The 14,266-nt window shown below is 44.0% G+C and overlaps 1 pseudogene; it reads right to left on the bottom strand.

Annotated features, from left to right (window-relative positions):
• Positions 1-351: 351 nt before the first annotated feature.
• LOC132900250 (uncharacterized) lies at positions 352-7,852 on the bottom strand (annotated as a pseudogene).
• Positions 7,853-14,266: the final 6,414 nt, after the last annotated feature.

Here is a 14,266-nt window from a genome sequence, read left to right as displayed (position 1 = left end):
AAAAATGAGAAAAAAAGAAAGGTGGTGTGTGTGTATATATATATATATATATATATATATATATATATATATATATATATATTCACAAATAGTATGTGACAAGTGTTGCATTGTTGTGGAAAAGAGTTTTAATAAACAATAAGGAAACACACCACTGTCCAATTTCTTTTCCATCTTTATCATTTAAACGTAATGTCTTTAACTTAAGCCTATTAACTTTGTCACTTTAGGAATTGCTTTAACTTTGATAAACATTGCTTTAAGTAAACATGTCAGGGGATGAAATGGAAGGCCTGTGATTATAAATGAGTATGGCTTGTAAAATATTCACATTCAACTACTGTAGTAGACTTATTCATTGTCATCCCCTTCTCGAGGGCACCCGTGGGGATGCTCATCACATGTAATTTCAGACTCTCCAATGCAGAAATTGTGAAGTGCACAAGCTGCTACAATTATTTTCACGATCACATCCACGCAACAATTTTGTATGTCACGGAGGCGTCTCCACTTGCACTTCAAGCGGCCAAATGCCTGTTCCACTACTACCCTCCCTCTGCAAATCATTCCATTTCGGCGCAGGTCACCCTCTCCCAATGCCCCATTATCTCTTTTTGGAGTGACAATGAAGGGGAAGGCATTGCAAAGGTATGCACCATCCCCCAGTAATTTGTAGTCTCCTAACTTCTGTACATGATCTGCGAAGAATGGGGATAGCCTCAGCATGCGTGCATCATGTACTCTTCCAGGTGGCCCAGCAAAAATATCTATGAACCTCCCCTGGTCGTCAACAATGCCCTGCAACAGCACAGAATAGTAGGCCTTCCTGTTTAAATAATCCCCCCCCCCTAACAGGTGGTCGCTGGATTCTAATATGACATCCATCAATTGCTCCCACTATCCCATCTATTCCACACAGCCTTTTGAATAAGGCTGCTTGGACTGCCTTCTGGCAGTCATTTGGCCAGACAATGTGGTGTTCTGCAATGGCACAGATTCGGTCAAGCATTTTCATTATGACATTATGGGCTGCTCCCTGACTCACATCAAATTTATCTGCCAGCTCACGAAAACAGTTTTGGTTTGCCAGATACCAGAGCACCATCACCACTTTTTTCTGCACAGGGATTCTGGCTGGACCTCCTGTTGAGTTGTCATCTGTCAAGCCATGCTGCCTCAGTTGATCACAGAGTAGGTGAAATTGCTCTCTCTGGTAACCCTCAGGTGGCTCTTGAAAGTTCTGTCCTGCATGTCAAGGAGAGTACTCCAGGCGGTTCCAGTTTTTAAAACCCCAGGATTGTCTAGGTCTTCCAGGCAGTGAAGGATGGCGAGTCTTTAGATTAGAAAGTAAATTCACGTTAAATATCATCTTTCTACCTCTTTGGACTATTTTTTAAAATTATATTCACTTCTAATATTACATTGTACACTTATATGTGTATGTCATCTGGGCGTTTTATCACAACACAGTATGTGATTGTTACAGTATAAACAAAGTATCAAATCACGCACTTCCTGATCATGTCATGTCTCGTGGGTTTATCAAAACATATGCAGTCTCGCCAATGCCAGAGCCGGAGATATACGATACTCGACAGAAGGCTTTGGCCAATGCTTTGCTAGTCATGGGACATACGGAAGGACTTGGGAACTTTACTGCCATCAAATTTCCAAAGTTGGAGTACAAATGCACGTCAGGTGAGACATATTCAGAATGGCTGTAAAAATTAGCACTGACTGACTGATCCGGGTGTTTTTCTCAAAAAAAAAAAAATTCACTTGGAAGCAACTGGACTTCTTGTTGGGGCGTGAAAACACATTGTGTTCCTCAATTTGAACTGGGATCTCCGTTTCTAGTAAAAAAAAAAAAAAACGGTCATTTTGATATAAATTTAACCCTTGCTTAGCTTGACCTAGCTTATGAACCAAGAAAGAAGTGGTTTTCACCTACGGAAAGCTGACTCTCACCTTTTAAACGAGTCATGTTATGTATATTATTATAATATGTATATATTTATACATATTATAGCCTAATATAAAATATTCTGTGGCTGTCCAAAGAAAACTGCGTGGCATTCAATGTGTTAAGAAAATCTCTACTTGTCATGATCAGGAAATATTCAGCATGTATTCACCTTTTGACTTTTGCTAACTCATATTCCTGCTGCAGCTGATGAATAAGGCAATCTATAATTGTTTTAGCCAAATAACAGGCCTTCTGAATCTGGTCCACCATCTTTAATTTGTCAACCACAACAAAAGCATGTGAACACAACACACTGGTAAATACCACTTCCCAACTGGAAAATATCATCTTCCCAGAGCACATGAATGCAGGGATAGTTCCCCCAGTTTCCAGCTTTCCCAGTTTCTCTCTCCAAATGTGCATAAAATTAACAAAATAAACTTAAGTCCCATAATTCATATGATGCGGGTTATATAAAATAACAGGTACATTTAGGCACTCCTCTATAAATACAATAACATGGAAGATGTGACTCACAGAATGCTCTCATTTTATCAAATATCTCAATGCTGAGGAATCTCAAACATGATAAACAGTATTATGGCTTCAAATAGCAGTGTTTGGGAGAAAACAGCAATGAAAGTCTAAATAAGTGTATAAGATTTGATTTATGCTAAATTTCACATTGATCTATTGCTGTGCTGTCAAGGTGTTTCTTTCCTGAGATACGGAGAAAAAAAAGGAGCCAGAAAGATTATTACTTTATGAGGTAAGACATTACTTAAAACAAAGATATCAGAGTGCCATGAATTCCATTTCATTTTTATTATTACATATTTGAGATTCCTTTTGTATTTGCTACCAAGGAATTTCCAGAGTGCATTGCATATTCATCTAAATTCATGATCATTTGAATCATGGGCCTTTCTCTGCAACTGAGAAAATTAACTAATTATTTACCTTCTCTATTTTTCTACCATTATTAACATAAACAAATAATAAAAAGGTGTAGCATTCCCAATTAATAGCTCCAGGGGCTCTGGTTCAACCATGAGCTCAGGTTATTTTCTCTGTGGAGTTTCTCCAGGTTCTTCAATTTCCTTCTACCTCCAAAAGACATGTATGCAATTTTTGATTGTTTATTGTGTAATTGGTAATTTGCAGGTTGGAATGATGCCATTTACCATCTCAGCATGCTCAACTTTGCAAAGTGGAAAAAAAAAAGGATGCCAACACGTTGGTCTTTTGTGAGCAAGAAGCTAGCCAGATAATTGTGATGAGATATAATTACATTCTCAAACAGCCATCTATATAGTTACTGTTTTAGATGGGTGGCATGGTGTTGTAGTGGTTACGCTGTCGTCTCACAGCAAGAAGGTTCTGGGTTCAAGCCCAGTAGCTGATGGGGGTCTTTCTGTGTGGAGTTTGCATGTTCTCCCCATGTCTGCATGGGTTTCCTCCGGGTGATCCGGTTTCCCCCACAGTCCAAAGACATGCAGTTAGGTTAATTGGCTACTCTAAATTGCCCACAGGTGTGAATATCTGAACACGAGTAGTATGGTGGCTTTGGATATCTTCAACTCGGCCATGTTGAGCTGTGTCCTTCATTATTCAGCTGTAAGAAAGGATGATTTCAGTGCTATTGAACTCACAGAAATGGTGCTATATAAGTCCATTATCAGTTATTTAACAAGGGACTATGTCTGTATATTTGTAGATTAAAAACACAGTATAAATTTACAGTATAAATCTTCTGAAGTTATGAAGTACTACTTTGCTTACTGTTAATACGGTGCGAAGCCATGTTGATTTCCATAATTGGGGTGGGTGCTTATAGTTAAGAAGACTACCCGAAGTTAATGAGTAGGAATTTCAAGTTTTGAGGAAAGGGTTTTTTTGGCTTTTAGTGGTTGGAGGTTGGGATTTACAAGTTGCGGCCTCAAGCTGAATGCAGCATAAATTGCTCCTGGGTGTGAATGATTCGCATGTGTGTGTGCATGATGCCCTGCTCTCTTTCCACTGAAGGTGTGTGTTCCTGCCTCATGCCAAGAGGTGTGAAGCTGTATCCAAATAAATACTTTAAATACTTTAAAGTTTATTAGTGGTCTTTTCAGTGAATAATCTTTTTCTATTATTTTCCTCTCATTTGTTTGAGTTGAGCAGGTCTATATGAGAAGTAGGTGATGTAAGGTACAAATCAGAATTAGGTATGTCAGCCAGCTGATTTACTACAACTACAGAAATTTTATAGTGTTAAACTATATTAAATTCTAGCTACAAATATTCCTTGAATGGATTTGGATAGATTCTTGTTTTTTAAGTGATAAATGTTTAGTATCATAAATATCACATTTTATCCATTTTAAACTATGTTGACATATGATTTAAATCTGTTTCATGAAACATTAGTTTTAACATTATTATGACATTAGAACATTAACATTAATATTTCCAGTAACCTTGTTTCTCAGATAGATGTATACTAGATTCAATATTATTGAGAAATGTTTCTATTTCATGAAGAAGAAAAAAAAACCACATTCTTCAGATATTTTCCTAAGTTCTTATCTGCTGAGGGACCTTGATGTTAAACTTTTTTTTTTTTTAAGCTGAATGGTTTATGAATTCAGACGTGCTGACAGAGTCAGGATCCAGGTCGACATCTCAGGATATTGGAGCTTGGTTCACGGCTTTCCTCTTTGTTGCTCCTGACAAAAACAGAGCCTATAAATAACGCCGAATTCAGCAAGTGCACTGCATACTTAAAGCTGTCTAGTTAACTCCTGATGACTGTAACATGGACCACAAGTAAGAAATGAATTCTGAGGTGCTCCCATGGGCTAGAAAAGTGTTGAGGCTGGGGTGCAGTTTCTGAGGAGCCTTTAGTAACAAATCTGGAAGAACACTCAAGCTCCTTTGAAACACCATCACTCAGGTAGAGATAAAAGGCTGTGAAAACCAGAACTGTGCTGAGCAGAGTAAAATAAACTAATGGCCAATTACATGTTTCCTTTGCTGCTAACTATGCAGAAAAGTGTGCAAGCTACATCCACATGACAACGGCAACGAGATTTTATTAAAAAAAATATCGCGTCCACATGGGCAACGGATCAGTAAAATATCAGGTACATATGGCAACGCAACGCTTGCTGAAAACAATGCAATACACATGCCACACCTCTACATGCACTGTAAGACGGTCCCATATGAGACACCAGAACAATAGAAGAAGTAGGACGCATGCGCATAAATCCCTTCTTCTACCCGGCGTGAAGCACTCACAGGAACAAGCACACAACAACAAGAAGAAGATGGCTGTGACTACGCGAGGAAATCGTGCCTTCTGTGTGTACAAATTAGTTTTATTAGTGTGCATAGTTTTATATAACTTAATTTTCTTATTGTGTGTGAACATTTTGAAAAGCATTTTTATATAATTTATATAACGTTTTATATTGTGTGTGAACATTTTGAAAAGCAGTCTTATCCAATAAAAAAAGAAATTCAAGAAATGGTTCAGTTACTTGTTTATTTAAAAGAAAAGCTGTATACAAAAGTGAATGCAATGCAGTGGTTCATACAAAATAGCGAGAGTGCTGCTTGTTCTAGTCATGTGGTTGTGACGTCATCGTAAACAAATCCGTTCTACTCATCCAGACGACTTCGCAATGGCGCCATTGCCAGATTTTTCCACTCTGGAACCCTTTCTCGTTTTGGGGCACCCAAAACGCCGGTGCTGAGTGGACGCCAGGCCGAAACGGCAAACAATTTTATCAGATTCACCTGAATCCGTTGCTGTGTGGACAGCCTCTTACGGCTCAAGGCTAGGTCATCTATTGGCTGACTATGGTTAATGATGGGACCCAGCAGACATCTTGATGGTCTTCAAACATCCTTTCTGGGTTGAGATGGCATTAGGTTGAAAAGGAAAGTTTTGCTATCATAGACTTGTCTGGATAAACATACAGTGGTGCTTGAAAGTTTGTAAACCCTTTAGAATTGCATAAATATGATCTAAAACATCATCAGATTTTACACAAATACTAAAAGTAGATAAAGAGAACCCAGTTAAACAAATGAGAAAAATATTATACTTCGTCATTTATTTATTGAGGAAAATTATCCAATATTACATATGTGAGTGGCAAAAGTATGTTAACATCTAGGATTCGCAGTTAATTTGAAGGTGAAATTAGAGTAAGGGGTTTTCAATCAATGGGATGACAATCAGGTGTGAGTGGGCACCCTGTTTTATTTAAAGAACAGGGATCTATCAAAGTCTGATCTTCACAACACGTTTGTGGAAATGTATCAGGGCATGAACAAAGGAGATTTCTGAGGACCTCAGAAAAAGCATTGTTGATGCTCATCAGGCTGGAAAAGGTTACAAAACCATCTCTAAAGAGTCTGGACTCCACAAATCCAGAGTCAGACAGATTGTGTACAAATGGAGGAAATTCAAGACCATCTTTACTCTCCCCAGGAGTGGTTGACCAACAAAGATCACTCCAAGAGCAAGGTGTGTAATAGTCGGCGAGGTCACAAAGGACCCCAGGGTAACTTCTAAGCAACTGAAGGCCTTTCTCACATTGGCTAATGTTAATGTTCATGAGTCCACCATCAGGAGAACACTGAACAACAGTGGTGTGCATGGCAGGGTTGCAAGGAGAAAGCCACTGCTCTCCAAAAAGAACATTGCTGCTCGTCTGCAGTTTGCTAAAGGTCACGTGGACAAGCCAGAAGGCTATTGAAAAAATGTTTTGTAGAAGAACCTTATCCCATCTGTGAAACATGGTGGTGGTGGTATCACAGTTTGGACCTGTTTTGCTACATCTGGGCCAGGACGGTTTGCCATCATTGATGGAACAATGAATTCTGAATTATACCAGCGAATTCTAAAGGAAAATGTCAGGACATCTATCCATGAACTGAATCTCAAGAGAAGGTGGGCTATGCAGCAAGACAACGACCCTAAGCACACAAGTCATTCTACCAAAGAATGATTCAAGAAGAATAAAGTTAATGTTTTGGAATGGCCAAGTCCTGACCTTAATCCAATTGAAATGCTGTGGAAGGACCTGAAGCGAGTAGCTCATGTGAGGAAACCCACCAACATCCCAGAGTTGAAGCTGTTCTGTACAGAGGAATGGGCTAAAATTCCTCCAAGCAGTGTGCAGCACTGATCAACAGTTACCAGAAACGTTTAGTTGCAGTTATTGCTGCACAAGGGGGTCACACTAGATACTGAAAGCAAAGGTTCACATACTTTTGCTGCTCATAGATATGTAATATTGGATCATTTTCCTCAATAAATAAATGACCAAGTATAATATTTTTGTCTCATTTGTTTAACTGGGTTCTCTTTATCTACTTTTAGGACTTGTGTGAAAATCTGATGATGTTTAAGGTCATATTTATGCAGAAATACAGAAAATTCTAAAGGGTTCACAAACTTTCAAGCACCACTGTAGTTTTTTTTTAATTGAGATGCCATTGAGTTCAAATACGTTGTGGATTTTGTAGATTATGTTGTATATGTGGTTGTGGCAGTGAGGGTGTGGTCGAACATCAGCTGTGAACGGCGAGGAGTCAGGTTGAACCAGTAGGTAACGTGTGACGAGGTGCACTTGTGTCTAATTACTGGCTGTCTACTAACTTGTGTCTCTGGCCGTCTGAAAGACACACAGGAATGAGAGAGAGAGCTGTGACACCCCATCCCGTGTGTGTGTAGTGTGTCTACAGATTAGTAAAAGTCACTGAAAAGTGTTAATAAAGTCGAAGCATGCCTTGAATTACAGCGCCTGCTTCCAGTTCCTCATTGACCACTCCCACAAAGATGTTACATTGGTGCCAAAACCCAGGACTTTGTGGAACAAATGCCGCCATGGAGTCCACACCAGTCCAGGAGCTCCTCCAGACCCTCATGGTTAACCTCCAACACCAGCACCAAGAGCTGCTCGCCCTATCCACCAAGCAGGTGCAGCGCTTCCAGGCCCTGCTCGAGGCCCACGTGAAAGACCGGCAGGAGATCTGGAGCTTGGTCCCATCAGCAGGTACTCCAGCGGTCGCTCCTGCGGCCAGCCTCCCTGTGCAGCTGGTCAAGATGGGGCTGCAGGATGACATAGAAGCCTTCCTCAAGCTGTTTGAGTGCGTTGCAGAGGTGAGCTTGTGGCCAACCTCACAGTGGGCAGCTCGCTTATTGCCACTCCTGTCGGGTGAAGCACAGCTCACAGCTTGGCAGCTCCCAACCACCAGCATACTGGAGTATCCAGACCTGAAGTGGGCCATACTCCAATGGGTCGGACGCAGCCCAGAAGAGCATCGCCAGTGGCTCCTTGCGCTGGCCTACAGCAAAGTCGGCCGCTCATTTGCATTCGCACAGCAGCTCCAAGATGCCTGCCAACAGTGGTTACAAGCAGGCGAATGCGACATAGAGGACATCCTTGACTGCGTGATGCTGGAGCAGTTTGTCACCCAACTCGTCTTTGACTCGGTCAGTATCATGCTAGCTGAATGGAATATATCTGATCAGGGGCATAGCTGGGAGGGGTCCTGGGGTGCCCATGACACCCCCCCCCCTTGTCGGACCATAAATTTTTTCAATAGCCGCATAAGAATATTAGAAAAGTGCCCACTGTAATTTTTCTAACATTTTTTTAAACTAAATTGTCATCTCAGCCTCATTAGGGTTTCTGTAACCTTGTATGGACTTCCTGTGGTTTGGGCGCAAAAGCCCAATTCTGCGCAAACGCAACACGATTGCATGGTTGAAAGCATGGTCAAGCTGCCAGTGTAGCTGCAGTCTTTTTAGTTGTGAATTAAGAGTATTTCCTCTTGTGTTAATAATTCGCCATGTCAAAACAAGCAAAACTTTCCTCCTTCTTTCGACGTTAAGAGAGGTAAGCAATTTATTATATTTTTTTCCATCAAAGTTGCATTTTGTGGCTTTGAAGCTAAGTTTTAGTGTGGTGTTTCTAGAACACAACATCAAGAAAATGTGGAAGAAACAGCAATAATGGAACAGCCGGTTTCCAAGCTACCTAAAACTAGCAATGGTAATTATTTTTTGTTACATATTTTTCATAGTTCTATTCTAGTACTAAGTAAATTTTTTTATGATAAAACAGACTCAAAACAAGATGCATCATCGCCTTTGGCAGACCAAGAAACACTGGCCCAAGCAGCAGTTGCTGGTGAGTGAGCTTGGTTTGCTTATGCTATGGTCGCTGTTGTTTGGTTTGATAGAATTAGCCCAAAACATTAGTATGGTCAGTAAGCTCAACCATTCTTTTTGGTCGATGTAGGCTTTCTTGTTTTGCCAGATGAAATAATCTTGAAGATTATGAAGCACCTACCACTCTTGGCAGTGTTCTATAACTTGTCGAGTATCTCACAGCAGGAAGGTTCTGGGTTTGAACCCAGTGGCTGACGGAGGCTTTTCTGTGTGGAGTTTGCATGTTCTCCCCATGTCTGTGTGGGTTTCTTCCGGGTCCTCCGGTTTCCCTCACAGTCCAAAGACATACAGGTTAGGCTAATTGGTGGCTCTAAATTGACCGTAGGTGTGAATGTGAGTGTGAATGGTTGTTTGTCTCTATATCAGCCCTGCGACAACCTGGTAACTTGTCCAGGGTGTACCCTGCCTCTCACACATATGCCCCTTTTCCACCAAAGCAGTTCCAAGGCTGGTTCGGGGCCAATGCTTAGTTTGGAACCGGGTTTTCTGTTTCCACTGACAAAGAACTGGCTCTGGGGCCAGAAAAACCGGTTCCAGGCTAGCACCAACTCTCTGCTGGGCCAGAGGAAAGAACCGCTTACGTCAGCAGGGGGGCGGAGTTGTTAAGACCAACAACAATAACAAGACCGCGAAAGATCGCCATTTTTAAGCGACGAGAAGCAGCAGCTGTACAAATGCGAAGTCATCCATTATTATTGTTGTTGTTGTTGTTGCTGCTGCTTCTGTGTTGTTTTTGCTTCGATATTCGCGCCAAGGTTTATGCAAACGTAGAGACGTAACTGATGTATACAGCGATGTAACTGACGTATACAGCGACGTAATAACGTGGCTTCCCTTAGCACCGCGAGCTATGGAAAAGCAAACTGGTTCTCAGCTGGCTCGCAAGTTGAACGAGTTGTGAACCAGCACCAGCACTGGCCCCGAACCAGCCCTGGAACTGATTTGGTGGAAAAGGGGTAATAGTCAGCTGGGATAGGCTCCAGCTTGCCTGCAACCCTGTAGAACAGGATAAAAGGTGACAGATAATGGATGGATGTATTACTGTCCGGCAGCACGGTGGTGTAGTGGTCATCACTGTTGCCTCACAGCAGGAAGGTTCTGGGTTTGAGCCCAGTGGCTGACAGAGGCTTTTCTGTGTGGAGTTTGCATGTTCTCCCCATGTCTGTGTGGGTTTCCTCCAGGTGCTCCGGTTTCCCTCACAGTCCAAAGACATGCAGGTTAGGTTAATTGGTGGCTCTAAATTGACCGTAGGTGTGAATGCAAGTGTGAATGGTTGTTTGTCTCTATTTGTCAGCCCTGTGATGACCTGGTGACTTGTCCAGGGTGTACCCCGCCTCTCACCCATAGGCAGCTGGGATAGGCTCCAGCTTGCCCATGACCCTGCACAGAATAAGCGGTTATGGATAATGGATGGTTGTCACTGTCTGAATACTTATGACTGGACTGCGATAAGTTACAGTATAAAGTCGTACAGCTGGCCACAAGCTGTGTTCTTTATAGCACAACTTACCCTAGGCTGACACTTGCACGACTTTTGGCCACGATTTTGTCATGGCAAGTCGTGCCATTTTGGGGCACGAACTGGGAGGCTCCCGCACTGTTCACGACTAGTTCACGCATAGTTCACGACGAGTTCATGAATGCGTGCCCGTCCGCATTCACGAACTGGCACGACGAGTTCACGCATAGTTTGCGCATAGTTTACGCACTTCCCGCATTGGCACGACGAGTTTGCGCAATTCGGACGGTGTCGTGCCGACTTGGGCACGCCTGTGTCATGCACAATCTCATCCTCATCAGATACCCACACGCAATTTCAGAAGTGGACCGCGAAGATCCGGACACACATGATCTGATCCCTGGTGGATGGAGGACTGACCGACACCTGCAGGGGCTGCTGCCTCTAACCGGCCATCATACCCAGAAGGATGCAAAGGATCAGCGAGACTACCTGTCACATTACTACATGTCCCCTGCTGGTGCTGTCCCTTGGCAAGAAAAAATGGTAGTAGCTTCATGAGCTGCATCCACAGTTGTTCCATTTTTGAAATAAAAGAAACGAAACTCCCCCCCCCAAAAAAAGTCATGAAGGAATAGAAAATAAAAGACATTAAAGAAAAAAGTAAGAAAAAAAATTGCGAATGGCGAGAAGTGTCCGGGAAGCCCTATATATACCCCCGCACCGACGCGAGCGCCACTGTCGCGCAGTAGTCGTGAACTGCTCGTGAAGTGCTCGTAAACTCATCGTGAACTGCTTGTGCCATGCGCAAACTGTTCGTGAAGTGCGTAAACTAGTCATGAACTGCTTGTGCCATCAATGCGTGACCGTGTCAGTGGGAAGGCACGGCCACGCTGCGACGCGCACCAATTCGTGAACATGTCGTGAACTACTCGTGAACTCGACGTGAGCTGTTCGTGAACTATTCGTGGCAGTTCGTGACAGTCGTGGCATGGCGCGCACTTCCACGCACTGGCACGCATCCTCCCGCATCGTCCCGACGAGTTCACAACGAGATCACGAACAGTTTGCGCATAGTTCACGACCCGGTCGCGAAATTTTGTCGTGACCAAAATTTTGAACATTTCAAAATTCTCGTCCCGACATGGCACGCAGTCACGACGGGTTTACGCACACTTCACGCCACTTTACGACTAGTTTGCGCACTGGCACGACTCGAGTCGTGCCAATGCGTGCCACGGAATCGTGCAAGTGTCAGCCTAGCCTAACTCTTCTAGGTGCTCTTTAATGACAAAAAAGAAAAAAAAACTTTTTTGAACCACTAAACTGGTGGATTTGTGATTTGATTTTGTTGTTCAAGTAAACTTGAACATCAAATGAGTTCCTACATTATTAAGTAATATTTAAAAACTGAAGTACCATCACAGACTCCATCTAGGAGACTTATCCAGGGTGTACCCCGCCTCTCACCCATAGTCAGCTGGGATAGACTCCATCCATCCATTATCTGTAGCCGCTTATCCTGTACAGGGTTGCAGGCAAGCTGGAGCCTATCCCAGCTGACTATGGGTGAGAGGCGGGGTACACCCTGGACAAGTCACCAGATCATCACAGGGCTGACACACAGAGACAAACAATCATTCACACCTACGGTCAACTTAGAGCCACCAATTAGCCTAATTGGGTTAAACCAGAGCACCCGGAGGAAACCCACACAGACACAGGGAGAACATGCACACAGAAAGGCTCTCGTCGGCTACTGGGCTCGAACCCAGGACCTTCTTGCTGTCAGGTGATGCCACCCCCATCACAGACTCTTAAAGGTTACATTTCTTCTTCTTTTGGCTGCTCCTGCTTAGGGGTCGCCGCAGCGGATCTTTCGTCTCCATTGCTCCCTGTCTTATGCATCCTTCTCTACCACACCTGCCACTTTCATGTCCTCTCTCACCACATCCATGTATCTCCTCTTTGGCCTTCTTCATTTTCGTTTGCCTGGCAGCTCCATCCTCAACATTCTCCTTCCAACATGCTCTGCATCTCTTCTCAGGATGTGCCCATACCATCTCAGTCTCATCTCATCATCCCTAGCTGCTTTATCCTGTTCTACAGGGTCGCAGGCAAGCTGGAGCCTATCCCAGCTGACTACGAGCGAAAGGCGGGGTACACCCTGGACAAGTCGCCTATGTCATCACAGGGCTGACACATAGACAGAGACAACCATTCACACTCACATTCACACCTACGGTCAATTTAGAGTCACCAGTTAACCTAACCTGCATGTCTTTGGACTGTGGGGGAAACCGGAGCACCCGGAGAAAACCCACGCGGACACGGGGAGAACATGCAAACTCCGCACAGAAAGGCCCTCGCCGGCTATGGGGCTCGAACCCGGACCTTCTTGCTGTGAGGCGACAGCGCTAACCACTACACCACTGTGCCGCCCCAGTCTCATCTCTCTTATGCCGCTTTTCCACTACCAACGCGGCTGAGTTGGGCTGAGCTGTGCCGTGCTGAGTTGGGCTGAGTCGAGCTGAGCGGGGCTGTTGGAGTTGCATTTCGACTACAACCGTGCTGGCTGGAAGTGGGTGGACACATTGGGTGGAGTTAGCGAAAGTGGGTGGACGTCACGTGATGTCGTTAGGCGGCACAAACAGTGACATCAGTGACCTTTTAAGTGGTAGTCTCACGACCCGGATAGTAAACAATAAACATGGAGGACATGGAGTCGTTAGTGTTGCTGGTCTTGGTGCTGTGGCTTGTTGTCACCGACAACGCCAACAGATACTGGCAAGAGCATATAGATGAGGCGAGGCGCCTAAGGCTTCAGAAATTCTCGTAATTCTTCTTCCGGTTTTACGGTGTTTACAGATCCCAGCGTGCTCGCGGGGTGTGTGTGGGCATGTGAGGACACTCCTCTTCACCAATCAGTGCACAGGGGAGTGTCTCCTCACGCCCCTAGCCCCATTCAGCTCGGTTTGGCTCGCTTCAGCCGCACTCCAAAACCATGCGAGTTTTGGGTGCTGAGTAAGGCTGAAGCGAGCTGAGTCGTGCTGTTCTGAGGTAGTCGAAACGCGAGCCGTGTCGGGCTGAAGTGAGCTGAAAAAGGGTAGTGGAAAAGGGCCATTAGCTTAATTCCCAAGCTCGCCACATGTGCTGTCCCTCTGATGTGCTCGTTCCTTATCCTGTCCAACCTCCCATCGCAAACCTTAACATCCTCAACTCCGCCACCTCCAACTTTGCCTCCTGTCTCTTCGTTCAGGGTCTTAAAAGTTAAATTTAAAGGGTTGAAATAAACCCTTCCGGTTTAGGCCACGCCCACTTGTTAAATTCGAACACACAGATGCATAGTCAGTGAGTTCCACCCCAATGCATATCAAATACCAGAAATATCGTAGTAAGCTACAGGTTTGATATTTTTCACTTAAATGTGAGGCCCGGGTCACACTTCTGGAGTGAAACTCGTCCGGTTTCTTTAACTGTTCAAACCGAAACGTCCTGCTTAGTCACACCCGCGTGCCGTGCCACGCTGATGCCCGCCCACATGCTCTCTGATTGGCTCGTGGCTTCGACGCAGCGATACTCAGTCGCTAAGGGCGGGGCGGGGCTC

The sequence above is a fragment of the Neoarius graeffei genome, chromosome 16, assembly GCF_027579695.1.
Source record: "Neoarius graeffei isolate fNeoGra1 chromosome 16, fNeoGra1.pri, whole genome shotgun sequence".
Lineage (NCBI taxonomy): Eukaryota > Metazoa > Chordata > Actinopteri > Siluriformes > Ariidae > Neoarius > Neoarius graeffei.
The sequence above is the reverse complement of the archived record's forward strand: the minus strand, read 5'-3'. Positions and strand labels throughout refer to the sequence as shown.